General features: G+C 36.2%; 1 pseudogene; it reads left to right on the top strand.

Annotated features, from left to right (window-relative positions):
- The first annotated feature begins 11,430 nt into the window (after positions 1-11,430).
- LOC140596674 (procathepsin L pseudogene) lies at positions 11,431-13,500 on the top strand (annotated as a pseudogene).
- Positions 13,501-17,422: the final 3,922 nt, after the last annotated feature.

The raw sequence follows: 17,422 nt of genomic DNA, 5'->3' as shown, positions 1-17,422 counted from the left end.
TATAAACCTTGCTCCCTAGGAGCTATTTTCTGACTGCTTTCTCCTATTTATGCCTTACTTAGGATCCTGTTTCAAAATAGACCAAATGGAAACACACTCTTGCCTGACTGATGCTGTGATCTAGAATATCCTATTACACACTTTATCCATCAAGGTGAACCACACAGCATCTTGAAGATAGCCTAAATCATGCCCACATGTGCTACCTCCCTTTAATTATTCTAATTAAGACTCCTTTTCTTCCAACAAATGACCAGCCCTATACCTAAGACTCTTCTTCGGTGGCCCAGTCCTAATCACAAATATGCAATTTTACTTCTTGCTGTACCCTCAATGAGTGGAAAGCCTGGCTTCTTGTAAAAGATGAGAGAGGGTAGTCCTAGCCTCAGTGAGAGGGGGCATTTAAGGTAACATTATCACAAACCTCAAAACAGTTTGTCCCCTTTTCTTTTCACCTCTCTCCCCCATATGCCTAGACAGGATGAAACAGATGCTCATTAATTCTTAAAATCCCTTTAAACTATATAATGTACACTCTCAGATTAGTGAGATTAAAACACATGGTAGTTATATAGTTTATAATGTGTCCAGAATTAATCAATAGATCAACAGCACTATTTGCAAGGTAGGCAGTCAGGCCTGAAGATTTTTTACCAAAAGCCCAAAAAGGAAACACTTCTCAAGTTGCTGTTGGTTATCATGATCTGCGCAAACAAATGGTATTGCTGCACAACGTCAATAGCCCACATTCTACGCCTTGTTTTGCTTTTTAACACTGAGAAGACCAACAGCTGTTACTGATCTAAGAAGAACTAAAGCATTTACAGTAGGTGGTACCACCTGTGCTTTTCTTATTCCACCCTTAAAAATCTGCTACTTTATTTTGGAGCTGGATGCAGAATATGGCAGTGACTCAATGTCAGGGGGAGTGAGTAGTCAACTCTGGCTTAGTTCTGATAAGGAGTAACATGACCTTAATAAGTCACAACAATGTGTGTTGATGAATATCTTCTCTTGATTTTGCTTTATCCATTTCAAGAATCTAAGAAAAGACCATAAATAAAAAGGAAATTTGAATTCAGCTGACTTAACTGAACGAAAGATTTACAACCCAGATAAAATGCAAGATTCTATATATATGCAAATAATGATCTTAACTATTTCATGTTTCATTTTAGCTTCTTTACCTTAAACCCTAGAAAAAATACACTTGCCAAGTTACTGCCTACTTGATCCTATAGCTGTGGAATTTTAAATTTAAACAGGTTGTTGGTGAAACATGTCTTCTATTTCCAAGTGAAGTGTTTAAGAGATTATGGAAAATAGAGAATTAACTCAATTGGGGACAAAAATAGCTTCGAAATTTGGTAGCTTGAGTTACCTAGCACTTATATATGAAGTTTCCTCTAAATGCTAAATTTCAAAATGTTATATACAGAATAATTTAAGTCATGTAATACAAAACTTTTGACAAAAGGAAATGTATCGAGTGATACATTTACTTCAACTGAATCAGGGGATCCCTACACAACCATGAGTTGATGTTTCTGCATCTTGGTGTTCTAAATTAATCAATGTTATAGAAATTCAACTAGAATTTAATTGTTCAATGAAAAAAGCGAGGTAATAATCTCTTGTCATTTTTTTTAACAACTTTTCACATTTCCCATAGTAAATTGGGGGAGTAATCCCCCATAGTAAATTCCCCATAGTAAATTTCCTGAGTAAATTGTTTGCCAATATGGTATATTCTAACCCTGCCTATTTTTAACAACCTTTCTTGCCTTCTGAAGCAAAGAAACAAAAACGAAACCACTCTAGGACAATATATATATATATATATATATATATATATATATATATATATATATATATTGCTTGAAAGCATTTCCCTTTAGGTGAATTACTTAAAATTCAGCCAAGTACAGACACTGTTTTTTTTTTTTTTTTCAGACACTGTTTTTTAATTGCTGTTTTAGAAAACATTTGGACCTACCTGGAAATATTAAATATAAGTCTCATTTATAACACTAACAATAGGTTTCATTTATAATCATGAATAGAGTGTCAACTCAAAGAATGGCCCACATTTACTCCATCTGAGTTTTGTTTCTATTATTCACCTCACACTTCTCTGTTAGTTTTTGCTTGCTGTTTTCCAATATAATAATATTAATAAATAATATCATATCCAAATAGTTCTTAATTATGCTAGCACATTCTTTACTGATGGAGTGTTTAGTCAGAATTTTGTGTGTTTTTTAAAATTTTTATTATTTATTCATTCATGAGAGACAGAGAGAGAGGCAGAGACATAAGCAGATGGAGATGCAGGAAGCCCAACGTGGTAATCAATACCGGGATTTGGGGATCATGCCTTAAGCCAAAGGCAGACACTCAACTGTTGAGTCACCAGGTGTCCCATAATTTTGTGTTTTTCTTTCCAATCCAGTGAGACACATTTTTCCCTACAGAACATGTTGGCAACGGTGCTATCACACATACAGAAATCTTATACTATTATTACATTATATGTTGGTATTACAGCAATGAATTTGTCTGGATAGCTGTAAAATATTTTTCTCTTATTACTATTTGTCATGTCCAGGGCATAGTCATGATGTTGGTGACACAGTGCTTAGATTCAGACTGCAAAATTTGGGGATTTTCTGAAAAGTGACTCTCACACTGACAGCTGAGACCCATTGCTAGGAATAGAGAACATCTCCCTGAAGGCTACATAGTTACAGTTCTTCTACATTAAGCCACCAGTTACCAATAATTACCCAACGTAAAGAACAAATCCTTCAAGTGTCTTGTTGTTGCTTCAAAAAGAATGCCAGGCTTTCCTTTACTCATCCACAATTAGTTTTGCTAACTTGAAAAGCATATGACAAGTCGACCGATCTATGAACCAGCTGCCATCTGATAGCTCACCTCTGCAAAATGAGAAGGGAGCTGATACCAAGATGCAGATTCATGAAAGACACCCTGAGAAAAATCAATGTGAAATAAAATAAAAGTGGATAAATGAAGTCTGTAATTAAGGACTTAACAGGAAGCATTTACTAGATGGAATAAGTTCCAAATGAAAAATAGTTTGAAAAGATAAGTCACAAAACCTGTGCTAAAAAAAATGGTAAAAGATAAAGAGGGCAAAGTACTTAGGAATTTCTATTTTACTACTGATAAGGCCACAAATGAGAATGTTCTGCCCAGAATTAATACAAAATTTAGGTGAATATGTTGGGTTACATCTCAGCCCTCTTGGACTCTTGTCTAAGTTTTTCTTTTTGGCAGACCAGGCTATCAAATTTTAGTAGATGAGTGAAAAATCAAATCATATTTCAGATAGTGAAATGATATGAAAGTGCCTAGCCTGTCTAGAATGGGAAAAGGATAAGACCATTAATTATAAAGTGAAACCACTTAGCAACTCAAGAATTGTATTTAGGATGCTGAATGTATAGTTGACAATAGTCATCCCTAAGAGCAGAGATCATATAATTTCATCTAGAAACAAGAAAGTAGATGTGCTTACTATACCTACTTACCATGCAATGTACCTACTTGATAACCTTCCATGTACTTATTTGCTTTTTGGCAGTTCATTCAATTAGATAAATTTGTATTAAGTACAAATTGTGTTCAAGGTACCCTTGAATGTCATGAAAGTAGGTAAACATGGTCACAGTTGGCATCACCTGTGTCAGTTGGCCTTAGGTTGCCAAATCTATTTTCTCTCTCCTTGAATCTGGGTTGCCCAGATTCCCCTTCAAGGGAATACTTACTGACTAGCTATGAGATATAGTCATTAGAGAGCTTACTGTGATCATTCTGCCTCAGTTAGAAAGAACCATTATTACCTAAAGTCATTCTTTTTCCTAATTTCAGTGCCTGAGCAAGACAGGAGAATAAGAATCTAGTCTTTGTGGTCTAATGCAGGATACTCTGACAGATAAGCCTTACTCTGAAGCTTTCCACATTGGCTGAGACTGTTGGATCTACATGCAGATCAACTTCTTCCTCCACCCAATCCTATTTCCTCTCTTTTTCTTTTATAGATGTTAGTTCATAATAAATAACTTACACCCCAACTACCATCACGGTATCTGCTTCTATGATGCTTGTTCTAGCCAATAAAATGTGGCCACTGTACCAGCTCTGAGACTAGACTTCAAAAAATCTTGCAGACTTTCACTCTGGGAACCCTACCAAGGCATCCTATCAACATGTCATGAGAGGCCAATAAAACAGCAATGAACCATATCAGAGGTCTTCCAAAGCAACAAGAAACCAATCAACCCAGCAGCTCACTGTACACACATAAACAGACGCATTTTAAACTAGAAGATGAGCCTAGCTGAGCCCAGCCCAAATTGCTAAATAGCAGAATCAGGAGCTAAATAAAAGATTGTTGTTTTAAACCATTGAATCTTTGGGATGATTTTTCATATAGCCAAAGCTATCTTATTATACAAGCATACTTAATATTTCTAAAAAGGCAATTTGTTTGAATTTTGATATTTTTATTATTTTTATAAAGACCCTATAATAATGAACATGCAATTATCATTTAGTATAGAGTTATTTTCAGCTCTAGTCACACAGCTCTGTGCTTATTGTGTGGATGCCTGGAAATCCGGCACTGTCTTTCAGCCAAGATAAAGGCATTTACCTTTAGGCATTTACTAATGATTTATCATGTGCTATTTAATACCTGAAACTCCCTTGTGGCTCTTAGGCCCAGTTGGTTTATTGATAGCTTACACCTTGTGTAACCAGTTAGCCTGAATTAATTATGTAAACAGGGTCATGAAAGACCTCACTGGAAACTTTCGAGTTGCTCTCCCCAAATTAGTATTTGTTTTACAAATTTTGGTAATTCAATCTAGAAACAAAATACATCCTTGTGTTCATAGCAAGGCTTAAGGCAGGTGCTTCTGGAAGTTTTGGGGCCCCTAAATCTTGCCTGAAGTCTCTTTTTTTTCCTGCTTTATAGTATCTTTTGCCCTTATTAAAAGATTTGCATTAATATGCTTTATGGTGACTCTATAAGTCTATTCAATTAACCGATGTGTTGTACTCTGCAGGCTGTTGTGTGAGTGTTTAGGTGCTCTTCAAAAATTAAGAACAAGATTTGTGAAATTTTTCTTAGTATAGATCTAAGGAAACCATAGCTGCACAAGATCAAGATCAAAGTTAAATTTGTTTTCTGTTTTTTTTTTTTTTTTTTTTTTTTTGCTTTTTGATAAGGGTCTTTGTGTATGTGTGTTTATGTGGTTACATTTTGTTTGAACTTCTGGTTCTGGAGCAGTGTAAAGAAGTTCAATTACAAAAAAGGGAAAAGAGAAAACATGAAAGTCAGCTTCAAACACAAAAAGTAAACATATATTATTCACAAGTATAAGGACAAGAAAATAGAAAATGATTTAACATTATAATCCAATGACAAGTCAAAATAAAAATAAAACATTTAATAGAATCAACTTCACACATGACAACAATAGAACATGATTAAAGGATATTAGGGCTGTAAACAGAACACATGCCCAAAGTAATATCTTTTAAATACTGGATATGTTGCCTGAATATCCCTTGATAAAAATTCCCTGAAGTTGATGATTTAAGGATTCCTGGTGAAATTCAAACATGTTACTAAAATATGGAAACAGCTTATTAATTAAGCAATATATGCCCCAAGACGATGAGCAAAAATATTATTATTTTTGTAAGTTTCCTAGAGAAGAAAGTTCTTGATAAAGTTGATTGTAGCACAAAAGAGTTATGATTAAGTCAGCAAGAATATTTGAAGGTGTAGTGGAATAAAAGGACTAGAGGGTATGCTAGAGCAAAAAGTCCTAGAAACACAGGAGTAATGACTGAGAAAAGAAACACGGAAGATAATGGTTATTTTGACAAAGGAAGTAGTTACTTAATGTGGATCATGGTTTCTTCATAAATGTACAAGGGTTTACATTTACCCCATGGAGGTGTACTACAGCCCCATAGATCTCTTAGAGTATACTACACCTCGAATACTGAGCTGAACATAGTGAAAATACTCAATGGTTTACTGTATCCAACATCCTCCAAGTGCAAAATACTACTAGAGAGTGGCTTAATTCCACTAATATTATGTTACTAAGTATTATGGGTAATAGATTAATGAAACCTTTTATCCTTTTTCATGAGAATTTGACTTTAGGTTAATTTTCTAACTCTGTTCCCCTGGCAACTTAATAAGGTGGTATGTCCTCTATGTTTCTAAGCAACAAAGATTATGATTGAAAATAACCTCTGTTGGCAAATTTAATCTGGACTCAGAGATCTAAAAACTACTAGATAAGAAGCCATAGCTTCTTAGGAGTATGATGATTCTATGCATTATGTCTTGAGAGGCCTCTAGAAGCTATGTCTAAGAAACTGTAACAAAATATATTGGCTCCTATGGAGCATGATACTTTTACCTCATGTCAGATCCTGCACCCACCGGACACACACATCCTCTTCTTGCAAGTAAGTAGTATAGGCCACTGAAATGTGCAGAAAATGAATGCTTGATGTTTCCGTCAAGCATTGGAAACTATATTTTTCATTCTATATCCTCCTCCTTAGTAGTCTGGTATCATATATGGCTTATGAGAGTCTTAGAACCTATTCCTCGATTTGGCAAAATTCCCTGGGTGAGTGTTACACTTCACATGTATGAAGTAATATAGTATGCTAATAAAATATGATCAGTTCATCACTATTTTGAACTTCATCATCTACAAAGGCCAAATGAGGTTACATTCATAAAAACCTGGGGTTAAGAACTGGGGATTGGGAATTCAACACCTTTTGGGGAAACAAAATTCAACCCATAATAGAAACATAACCTTGCAGGACTAAAATCATAAAGGTCAGATATCTTGCCTCATTATTTAGGCATCCCTGAATTTTGTCAGGTATTTTTAAAATTAGAAGTAGCATAGAAATAATAGATATTTCCTTCGATCACCATTGCAACTTTCTTCCTTCAAGAGTCAAATGATTTCCTCACAGGATGAGACCAAAATGAAGTGAACACTTCCAACCCCTTCTTACCCTCCAAAAGCTTATTCTGATGCACTTTCAAGACATCAAATTCAATAAACATGACAGATATTGAATAAGGAAACTGTATAAGCAGAACATTTAGAAAAATCTGCAATAATTTGTGAGAAGTGTCTATACAAGTGCAAGACACTGGTCTTTTTCACATATTCCATGAGTCAAGCCTTTGTTACAGTATATTTCTGATTTATATACTTGTTAAAAGAGATACAGAGAAATGGGGTACAGTCAGTTGTATGAAATCAGTAAATATTTAAAAGGTGTGAAATAGAATTAAAATGTCAAAGTCAGCTTTATAATTAAAAAAGCAAGTTACAATATGACAAATGACATATTCATTACAATTTGCTTCTCAGAAAACTAGAGGTTACCAATTAAAAACCTAAGTTTAAGTCTCTTATTTAAGTTTTTAACAATAACAAAAGCTGTTAAGGAACTCTTCCAAAAATCATCCAGATATATGTTTTCATCATATTTTCAGTCATAATTTCACTTTTTTAAAGAGATAGTTATATTTGGCTATCAGAAATGCTATCTGAAACATATCCCTAACTTATTTAATGTTACATGTCATTGTTTTCCATTATGATATGCCATAAGGAAATATTTAGTGCCAGGTTGAGTACTCAGGAAAAATTATAAATACACACTTGGCAAAGTTCCTGGGTTAATGATCTATGGGATAAATACCCAAACACCTCACGTTAAGCAAACTATTTAAAATATCTTTGTAGCGAAATTTTAAAAAAACTGTTATTGTTAAGAAGATTTATGAAAATCACATGGGATACTACTCAATAATTGTCAAATAAACCACTAAAGTTTACCGTATGCTTTTGCAAAAGATCTACTTGTGTAAAGTTTCTGAGCAAGTTTGTTCCACATTGTGCTAAATTATCATCCTGAAAAAACTCAGAAAGTTCCTCAAATAAATGATTCTATACATATTATGTTTCATTAAAGGTATCCAATATGTCACATAAAGCTATTGCTTTGGACACATATGTTTTAAAAAATACCAAAATGGTAGGAGAACTTAACATTTCTTTCCATATCCACAAAACTTCTTTTCTTTTTTTTCCCAATTTTGAGATATTTGACAAGATTTACTGTAGTATAATATGTCTTAACTCCTACATTGAACTTGAAGCTATTAAAAGTTGCAATAAAGACAGGGTAAGTCCTTACACCTCTTCTAGGTGGACTGGGCTTATTATTATTATGCTGTGAAGGATAACCATGTTAGTCCTCTAGGTTCACATTAGCTTTCTTTCCTCATTTGAAAAGGAACTTGTCTATGCTATTTTTTGATTAACTATCTTCTAATTAATCCAAATAGTCTTTGCACTGCCACTCTGAAAATTCCAAAAATTCTTCAATTTAATCCATGTTTAAGTACCTGTGAGAGAGGAGGGAAGAGCAAGATGGTGGAAGAGTTGGGGCCCTCAACTCACCTGGCCTGACAAACTTACCTAGATAAATTTCAAAACATCCTGAACACCTACTTATTCGACCTGAGATTCAAAGAGAGAATAGCTGGTATGCTACAGAGAGAAAAGTTTTGGCTTTCTAAAAGATAGAAAGGCTAAATAAATAAATAAGAATAAAGTGGGGAGGGGCACTCCGAGGAGCACAGCTCTCACTCAGCCCGGCACCTGGCAGGGGATGGGGCATCTCCCCCAGGCACAGACACCTGAGAATCAGCACAGCAGGCCCCTCCCCCAGGAGACCAGCTGGAAGAACTGGGGAAGAGCAAGTTTATTGACCAAGCAGCACTGAAATCTCCATGACTGAGGGAAAATCAAGGGAAAATAGAATCTAGAACTAGAGGGCCCCTTTTCCCCCCCTTTTCCATTATGACTCATTTTCATATTAGACTAAAAATTTCCAGTATTTTTTCTCTTTTCCCACCTTAACTATAATATTTTACCACCTCTTCATTTTTAAGTTTTTTCCTTTTTGACTTTCATATTTCTACAATTATATGTCTTAGATGTATTTTTCACTTCTGGATTCCCTTCAACATAATTTAATTTTGGGAGATATATGAGTTATGGGTTTTTGTTTCTTGTTTATTCTGCCTCGTTTTGTTTTACAATGGTGTAAGTTAATACCTTTTAACACACGTCAACATACACCCAGAAACAAGTGGAATAATGTGCTGATTCATTCTGTGAGATTATATTCTCTCTTCCTTCCCATTCTGCGCCCCCCTCTTTTATCTTGTTTTGGTGTTCAAAGTTGGGGCTTTAAATAAGTATTGATGGTATATATAAATTTAGGATAGAGCATCCTCTAACATACAGAACAAAATACACTCAAAACCAAGAGGAATACCCTCTAGGACCCCTCAGGTAGACTACATTATCTCCACTATCATTTATTCACCACCACCATCCCCCGCCCCCCCCCCTTTTTTCTCTTTTTTACTTTCTTTTTCTTATTCTCTGTGGTTTTTGGCCCTTTATTTTTACTAATTTGTTTTAAAATTTGTTTTTCACTTTAGTGATCCTTTTGTTTTATGTTGTTCTGTTTTATTTATTTATTTATTTATTTATTTATTTATTTATGGTCTCTGACCTCTTCGGAATCATCTAGGGTATATTTTACTTAGGGTGTGGTTGATATTTTTGTTTCAACCCACTCATACAGCCACTCTGCACTGGATAAAGTAACTAGAAGGAAGAATTCACCAAAAAAGAAAGAACCAATAACAGAGTTACAGAATTTGGATTTAAATCCAATGTCAAAAAGTCAATTCAGAAGTACAAATACAAAGCTACAGATGGCTCTGGAAAAAAGCCTAAAGGACTCTAGAGACTTTGTTATTGCAGAAGTGAGATCTAATCAGGCCTAAATTAAAAAGAGATTAAATGAGATGCAATCCAAACTGGATTTCCTAACTGCTAGGGTTAATGAGGTGGAAGAGAGAATGGGTGACATAGAAGACAAGTTGATGGTAAGGAAGAAAGCTGAGGAAAAAAGAGAAAAACAATTAAGAGCCAATGAAGAAAGGGTTAGGGAAATAAATGATAGCTTGATAAGGAAGAATTTACATATAATTTGACTCCAGAAGAGACTGAGAGATAGATAGGACCACAAAGTATAAAATTTTTTTTTTAATTTTTATTTATTTATGATAGTCACACAGAGAGAGAGAGAGGCAGAGACATAGGCAGAGGGAGAAGCAGGCTCCATGCACCGGGAGCCTGATGTGGGATTTGATCCCGGGTCTCCAGTATCGCGCCCTGGGCCAAAGGCAAGCGCCAAACCACTGCGCCACCCAGGGATCCCAGGACCACAAAGTATATTTGAACAAACCATAGTTGAGAACTTCCCTAATTTGGGGAGGGAAACAAGCATTCAGATCCAAGAGTTAGAGATTCCCCCCCACCCCAATCAATACAAACCATTCAACACCTCACATTTAATAGTGAAGCTTGCAAATTTCAAAGATTAAGAGAAAATTCTTTTTTTGATAATAAATTTATTTTAGAGTTAGGAGTTCTTATGTCCTGTCTCCCTTTCTGATTTTTCCCAAACATTTAAGAGAAAGTTCTTAATGCAGCATGAGACAAGAGATTCTTAATTTATATGGGGAGAAATACCAGATTAACAGCAGACCTCTCCACAGAGACCGGTGAGGCCAGAAAGGGCTGGCAGGATATATTCAGGGTCCTAAATAAGAAGACTTTCATTCAGAATAGGAGAGAAAAAGAGCTTCCAGAATAGGCAGAAACTGAAAGACTATGTGACCACCAAACCATCTCTACAATAAATATTAAAGGGGACCCTGTAAAAGAAAGAGGGAGCTCAAGGAAATAATCCACAAAAACAGGGACAGAATAGGTATTACGATAACACTATAAATTCATATCTTTCAATAGTTACTCTGAATGTGAATGGGCTAAATGATCCCATCAAAAGACACAGGGTATCAGACTGGATAAAAAAGAAAGTCCCATCTATTTTCTGTCTTACAAAAGACTCATTTTAGACCTAAGGACACTTCCAGCCTGTAAATGAAGGAGTGGAAACCATCTACCATTCAGATGCTCCTCAAAGGAAAGCTGGGGTAGCAATCCTCAAATCAGATCAATTAAAGTTTATCCCAAAGACTGTAGTAAGAGATGAAGACAGACACTATATCATACTTAAAGGATCAATCCAGCAAGAAGACCTACCAATCATGAATATGTATGCTCTTAATGTGGGAGATGCCAAGTATATCAATTAATAATGCCAAGTATATCAATTAATAACCAAAGTAAAGAGATACTTAGAGAATAATACACTAGACTCATGGGCCTTGGCGATCCGTGGGGTGCACCTGCGCAGCTGTGGATGCCGCAGGTTTTTGAAACATGAATTGTTCACTCTTCTTGACTGCCCTTTGCTTGTGAATAGCCTCAGCAGCTCCAAAACTCGATGAAAGCTTAAATGCATAATGGTACCAGTGGAAGGCAATGCACAGATTATATGGCATGAATGAAGAAGGATAGAGGAGAGCAGTGTGGGAGAATATGAAAATGATTGAACTGCATAATTGAGAATATAGCCAAGGGAAACATGGCTTCACAATGGCGATGAATACCTTTGGTGACATGACCAATGAAGAATTCAGGCAGGTGATGAATGACTTTCAAAACCAGAAGCACAAGAAAGGGAAAGTGTTCCAAGAACCTATCTTTGCTGAGATCCCCAAATCTGTGGACTGGAGAGAGAAAGGCTACGTAACTCCTGTGCAGAATCAGAGTCAGTGTGGTTCTTGTTGGACTTTTAGTGCAACTGGTGCCCTCAAAAGACAGATGTTCCGGAAAACAGGCAAACTTGTGCCACTGAGTGAGCAGAACCTGGTGGACTGCTCTAAGGCTCAAGGCAATGAGGGCTGCAGTGGTGGCCTGATGGATAACACCTTTCATCATGTTAAAGACAATGGAGGCCTGGATTCAGAGGAATCTTATCCATATCTTGGAAAGGACATAGAGACCTGTAACTACAAGACTGAGTGTTCTGCTGCCAATGACACTGGCTTCATGGACCTCCCTCAATGGGAAAAGACCCTAATGAAGGCAGTGGCAACTCTAGGGCCCATCTCTGTTGCTACTGATGCAGGCATTTCCAGTTCTACAAAGCAGGCATTTAATTTGATCCAGACTGCAGCTGCAAAGATCTAGATCATGGTGTTCGGGTGGCTGGCTATGGCTTTGTAGGAACAGACTCAAATAATAAATTTTGGATTATCAAGAACAGTTGGGGTCCAGAATGGGGCTGGAATGGCTATATAAAAATGGCCTAAGACCAGAACAACCATTGTAGAATTGCCACAGCAACCAACTATCCCATTGTGTGAGCTGATGGACCACAAGATTAGAGGACTTGAGGACAGCATATCTGGAGGAAGTTTATCTTAAAATTGACCAAACTCTTATTGTGTAAGATAAGACACTTGAATCATTGAGAATCCAAGTTGTGATTTGAATTCTGTGACATTTTTATCATTTTCTGTGACATTACCACTACTTTAATTACTGCTATATATGGCTTTATAATGTTGAAGACTTATTACTTAATTCTAAAATTTTTGACTTCTTATTTATTCAAAGGATATATAAACTTTACCTTTTGAAATAAATTTTAATTCAATAAGTAGAGGAAGAAAAAAATAAAATAATACACTAATAGTAGGAGACTTCAACACAGTCCTTGTCAGTAAATATCAGATCTTCTAAGCATGACATCACCAAAGAAACAAGGGCCTTAAATTATACACTGGACCAGATGGATTTCACAGATGTTTACAGAGCTTTCTAACTGAACACAACTGAATACACATTCTTCCCAAGTGCACATGGAACTTTCTCCAGAATAGACCACACACTAGGTCACAAATGAGGTCTCAACCGATACCAAAAGATAGGATTGCCCCCCTGCATATTTTCAGACCACAATGCTTTGAAACTAGAACTCAGTCATAAGAAGAAATTTGGAAGAAATTCAAACACATGGAGGTTAAAGAGCATCCTACTAAAAGATGAATGGGTCAACCAGGAAATTAGAGAAGAATCTATGGATTCAGGGAAACTAATGAAAATGCAGATACAACCATTCAAAAAATCTGGGATACAGCAAAGAGGTCCCAAGAAGGAAATACATCTCAATACAAGTCTCCTTCAAAAAACTGGAAATAACTCAAATACACAAGCTAAACTTGCACCTAAATGAACTGGAGAAAGAACAGCACATAAAGCCTACACCAAGCAGAAGAGGGGAGATAATAAAGATTCAAGCAGAACTCAATGAAACAGAGACCAGAAGAACTGCAGAACAGATAAAAAAAGAAGAACAGGAGTTGGTTCTTTGAAAGAATTAATAAGATAGATAAACCCTTAGCCAGCCTTATTAAAGAGAAAAAAAAAACCCTCAAGGTAATAAAATCACAAATGAAAGAGGAGGGATCAGAACCATACCAAGGAAATACAAATGATTTTAAAAAACATTTTATGAGCAGCTATAAGCCAATAAATTAGGCAATCTAGAAGAAATGGATGCATTTCTGGAAAAATCACAAATGACCAAAACTAGAACAAAACGAAATAGAAAACCTGAAAGGCCAATAACCAACAAGGAAATTGAAGCAGTTATCAAAAACCTGCCACGACGCAAAATTCCAGGGCCAGATGGCTTCTGAGGGGAATTCTATCAAATGTTTAAAGAGGAAATAATATTCTACTAAAGCTGTTCTGAAGGATAAAAAGGGATGGAATACTTCAAAATTTGTTCTAACAGGCCAGCATCACCTTGATTCCAAAACCAAAGACCCCACCAAAAAGGACAATTATAGAACAATATCCCTGATGAACATGGATGCAAAATTTCTCAACAAGATACTAGCCAATAGGATCCAACAGTACATTAAGAGGATTATTCACCATGACCAAGTGGGATTTATCCCTGAGATGCAAGGTTGGTTTAACACTCATAAAACAATCAATGTGATAGATCACATCAACAAGAGAAAAAAACAAGAACCATAGGATCCTCTCAATAGATGCAGAGAAAGCATTTGACAAAATACAGCATCCATTCCTGATCAAAACTCTTCACAGTGTAGGGATAGAAGGAACATTCCTCAGCATCTCAAAAGCCATCTATGAAAAGCCCACAGCAAATATCATTCTCCATGGAGAAAAACTGAGAGCCTTTCCCCTAAGATCAGGAACATGACAGGGATGTCCACTCTCGCCATTGCTATTCAACATAGTACTAGAAGTCCTAGCCTCAGGAATCAGACAACAAAAAGAAATAAAAGGCATTTAAACTGGCAGAGGAAGGCAAACTCTCCCTCTTTGCACATGACACGTTACTGTGTGTAGAAAACCCAAAAGACACCACCCCAAGATTGCTAGGACTCATACAGCAATTCAGCCATGCGGCAGGAGTCAAAATCAATGCATAGTAATCAGTGGAATTCCTATAAACTAAAATGAGACTGAAAAAAGAGACATCAAGGAGTCAATCCCATTTACAATGGCACCCAAAACCATAAGATACCTAGGAATAAACCTAACCAAAGTGGTAAGGGATTTATGCCCTAAAAACTACAGAACACTTCTGAAAGATTTTGAGGAAGACACAAAGGGATGGAAAAATATTCCATGCTCACGGATTGGAAGAATTAATACTGTGAAAATGTCTATGCTACCCAGGGAAATTTACACATTCAATGCAATCCCTATCAAAATACTATGGACTTTCTTCAGAGAGTTGGAAAAAATCATCTTAAGATTTGTATGGAATCAGCAAAGGGAATATTGAAAAAGAAAACCAGAGCCAGGGGCATCACAATGCTGGATTTCAAGCTGTACTACAAATCTGTGATCCTCAAGACAGTGTAGCATTGGCACAAAAACAGACACATAGGTCAATGGAACAGAAGAGAGAACCTAGAAATGGGCCCTCAACTCTATGGTCAATATTCGACAAAACCAGAAAGAATATCCACAGGAAAAAGGACAGACTCTTCAATAAATGGTGCTGGGAAAATTGGACAGCCATGTGCAGAAGAATGAAACTAGACAATGCTTTTACACCATACACAAAGATAAACTTAAAATGGATGAAAGATCTAAATGTGAGGTGAGAATTCCTCAAAATCCTAGAGGATAACACAGGCAACACCCTTTTTTAACTTGGCCACAGCAACTTCTTGCAAGATAAATCTATGAAGGCAAAGGAAACAAAAGCAAAAATGAACTATTGAGACTTAATCAAGATAAAAAGCTTCTGCACAGCAAAAGAAACAGTCAACAAAATAAAAGACAACCTACAGAATGGGAGAAGATATTTGCAAGTGACCTATCAGATAAAGGGCTACTATCCGAGATCTATAAAAAAAACTTATTAAACTCAACAGCAAAGAAACAAACAATCCAATTATGAAATGGGCAAAAGACATAAATAGACATTTCACCAAAGAAGACCTACACATGGCCAATAAGCACATGGGAAAATGCTCTGCATCACTGGCCATCAGGGAAATACAAATCAAAACCACAGTGAGATACCACCTCACACCAGTGAGAAGATTAAGAAGATTAAGAAGATTAAGATTAAGAAGATTAAGAAGATAGAAAACAGCAAATGTTGGAGAGGATGTGGAGACAGGGGAACTGTTGGGAACTTGGTGGGAATGTGAACTGGTTCAGCTACTCTGAAAAACAGTGTGGAGGTTCCTCAAAGAGTTAAAAATAGAGCTACCCTACGACTCCGCAATTGCCCTGCTGGGGAGTTACCCCAAAGATACAGATGCAGTGAAAAGCTGAGACACCTGCTCCCCAATGTTTATAGCATCAATGTCCACAACAGCTAAACTGGCATGAGCCATGATGTCCACTGACATATAAATGGATAGAGAAGATGTGATATATATATATATATCTAATATGTGATAGATAGATAGATATATAATATGTGATATATATATAATGTGTGTGGAATAATGGAATATTACTCAGCCATTAGAATGGACAAATACCTACCATTTGCTTCGACGTGGATGAGAGGGTATTATGCTGAGTGAAGTAAGTCAATTGGAGAAGGACAATCATTATATGGTTTCACTCATATGGGGAATATAAGAAATAGTGAAAGGGATTATAAGGGAAAGGAGGGAAACTGAGTAGGAAAAAATAGAGAGGGAGACAAACCTTGAGAGAATCCTAACTCTGGGAAATGAACAAAGTAATGCAGAAGCGGAGATGAGTAGGGGGTTGGGGTCACTGGGTGTCAAGCATTGAGGAAGGCACTTGATGGGATCAGCACTGGGTATTATAGTATATGTTGGCAAAAGAAACTTCAATAAAAAATAAATATTAAAAAAGTACCTGTGAGAGATCTCTTATTCTATAAATGCTCTAGTGGGGTAAGAGTATTTTCTCTGCTGGCAGAGGGGCTAACATTGAGGATATTTTTCAATCTATTGTTCTAGGACTTTCAAGAATATGCTCTCTTTTAACTGCCACAGCACAGGACGATATCAGAATTCACATATTCATGACTGTGTGGCTTAGAGCATTAGGTTAATTTCTAAGATCACAGATCTATGGTGAACTGTCACTCATGGATGGCTTGTATCATTTTTTCTGTCCTATGAAGCTGTGTATTTCTATCATTAATTAGCTATGTCATCATAGTAAAGTTACCACACCAATCAGAATTTCATTTTCTTTATTTGTAAAATAAAGGTTGGGGTGGGCAGCTGCTACCTTGTAAATTTTGATACATACAGAGGCTTTATCATCTATTACCTAAAATGAAGCATTTTTTAGAGTGAAAGGGCACTGCTTATAATTATGCCAGAGAACAGGCATACATGAGCGAGCAACGTCGTTCTGAACAAACTTCTAACTGGTGTGTTTTCATGCACTTTTAATCCAATTCAGTACATCTTCCATAGAATAATTATCTGTGGCTTCTCCCTCATCATGGAGTGTAAAATTCAAAAAGGCGAGAACCTTTCTCATTTGGTCACCCCTTTATTCCTAGAACCTAATACACATGCCTGGAATTTATAAGACAATAGACAATTTTTGTTTTTAATGTCTAAAAGAACGATTAGATGAGTCCACGGTTGTTTGGGAAAATGGATTAATGGTTAAAGGAAGAAGAAAAAAGAAGAGAATAGGTGTTAACCAAATATAACTACATAATACAGAATTTCTAAGTAACAGAGATGGCTATGCAGGAAAACACTGGACTTTGGTACATATTAGTAGAATCTACTCCAGATAATTCCTGTACTATCTTAGCTTACCCTAAGTAG

This window comes from Vulpes vulpes, unplaced genomic scaffold (assembly GCF_048418805.1).
Source record: "Vulpes vulpes isolate BD-2025 unplaced genomic scaffold, VulVul3 Bu000000679, whole genome shotgun sequence".
Classification (NCBI taxonomy): Eukaryota; Metazoa; Chordata; class Mammalia; order Carnivora; family Canidae; genus Vulpes; species Vulpes vulpes.
The sequence above is the reverse complement of the archived record's forward strand: the minus strand, read 5'-3'. Positions and strand labels throughout refer to the sequence as shown.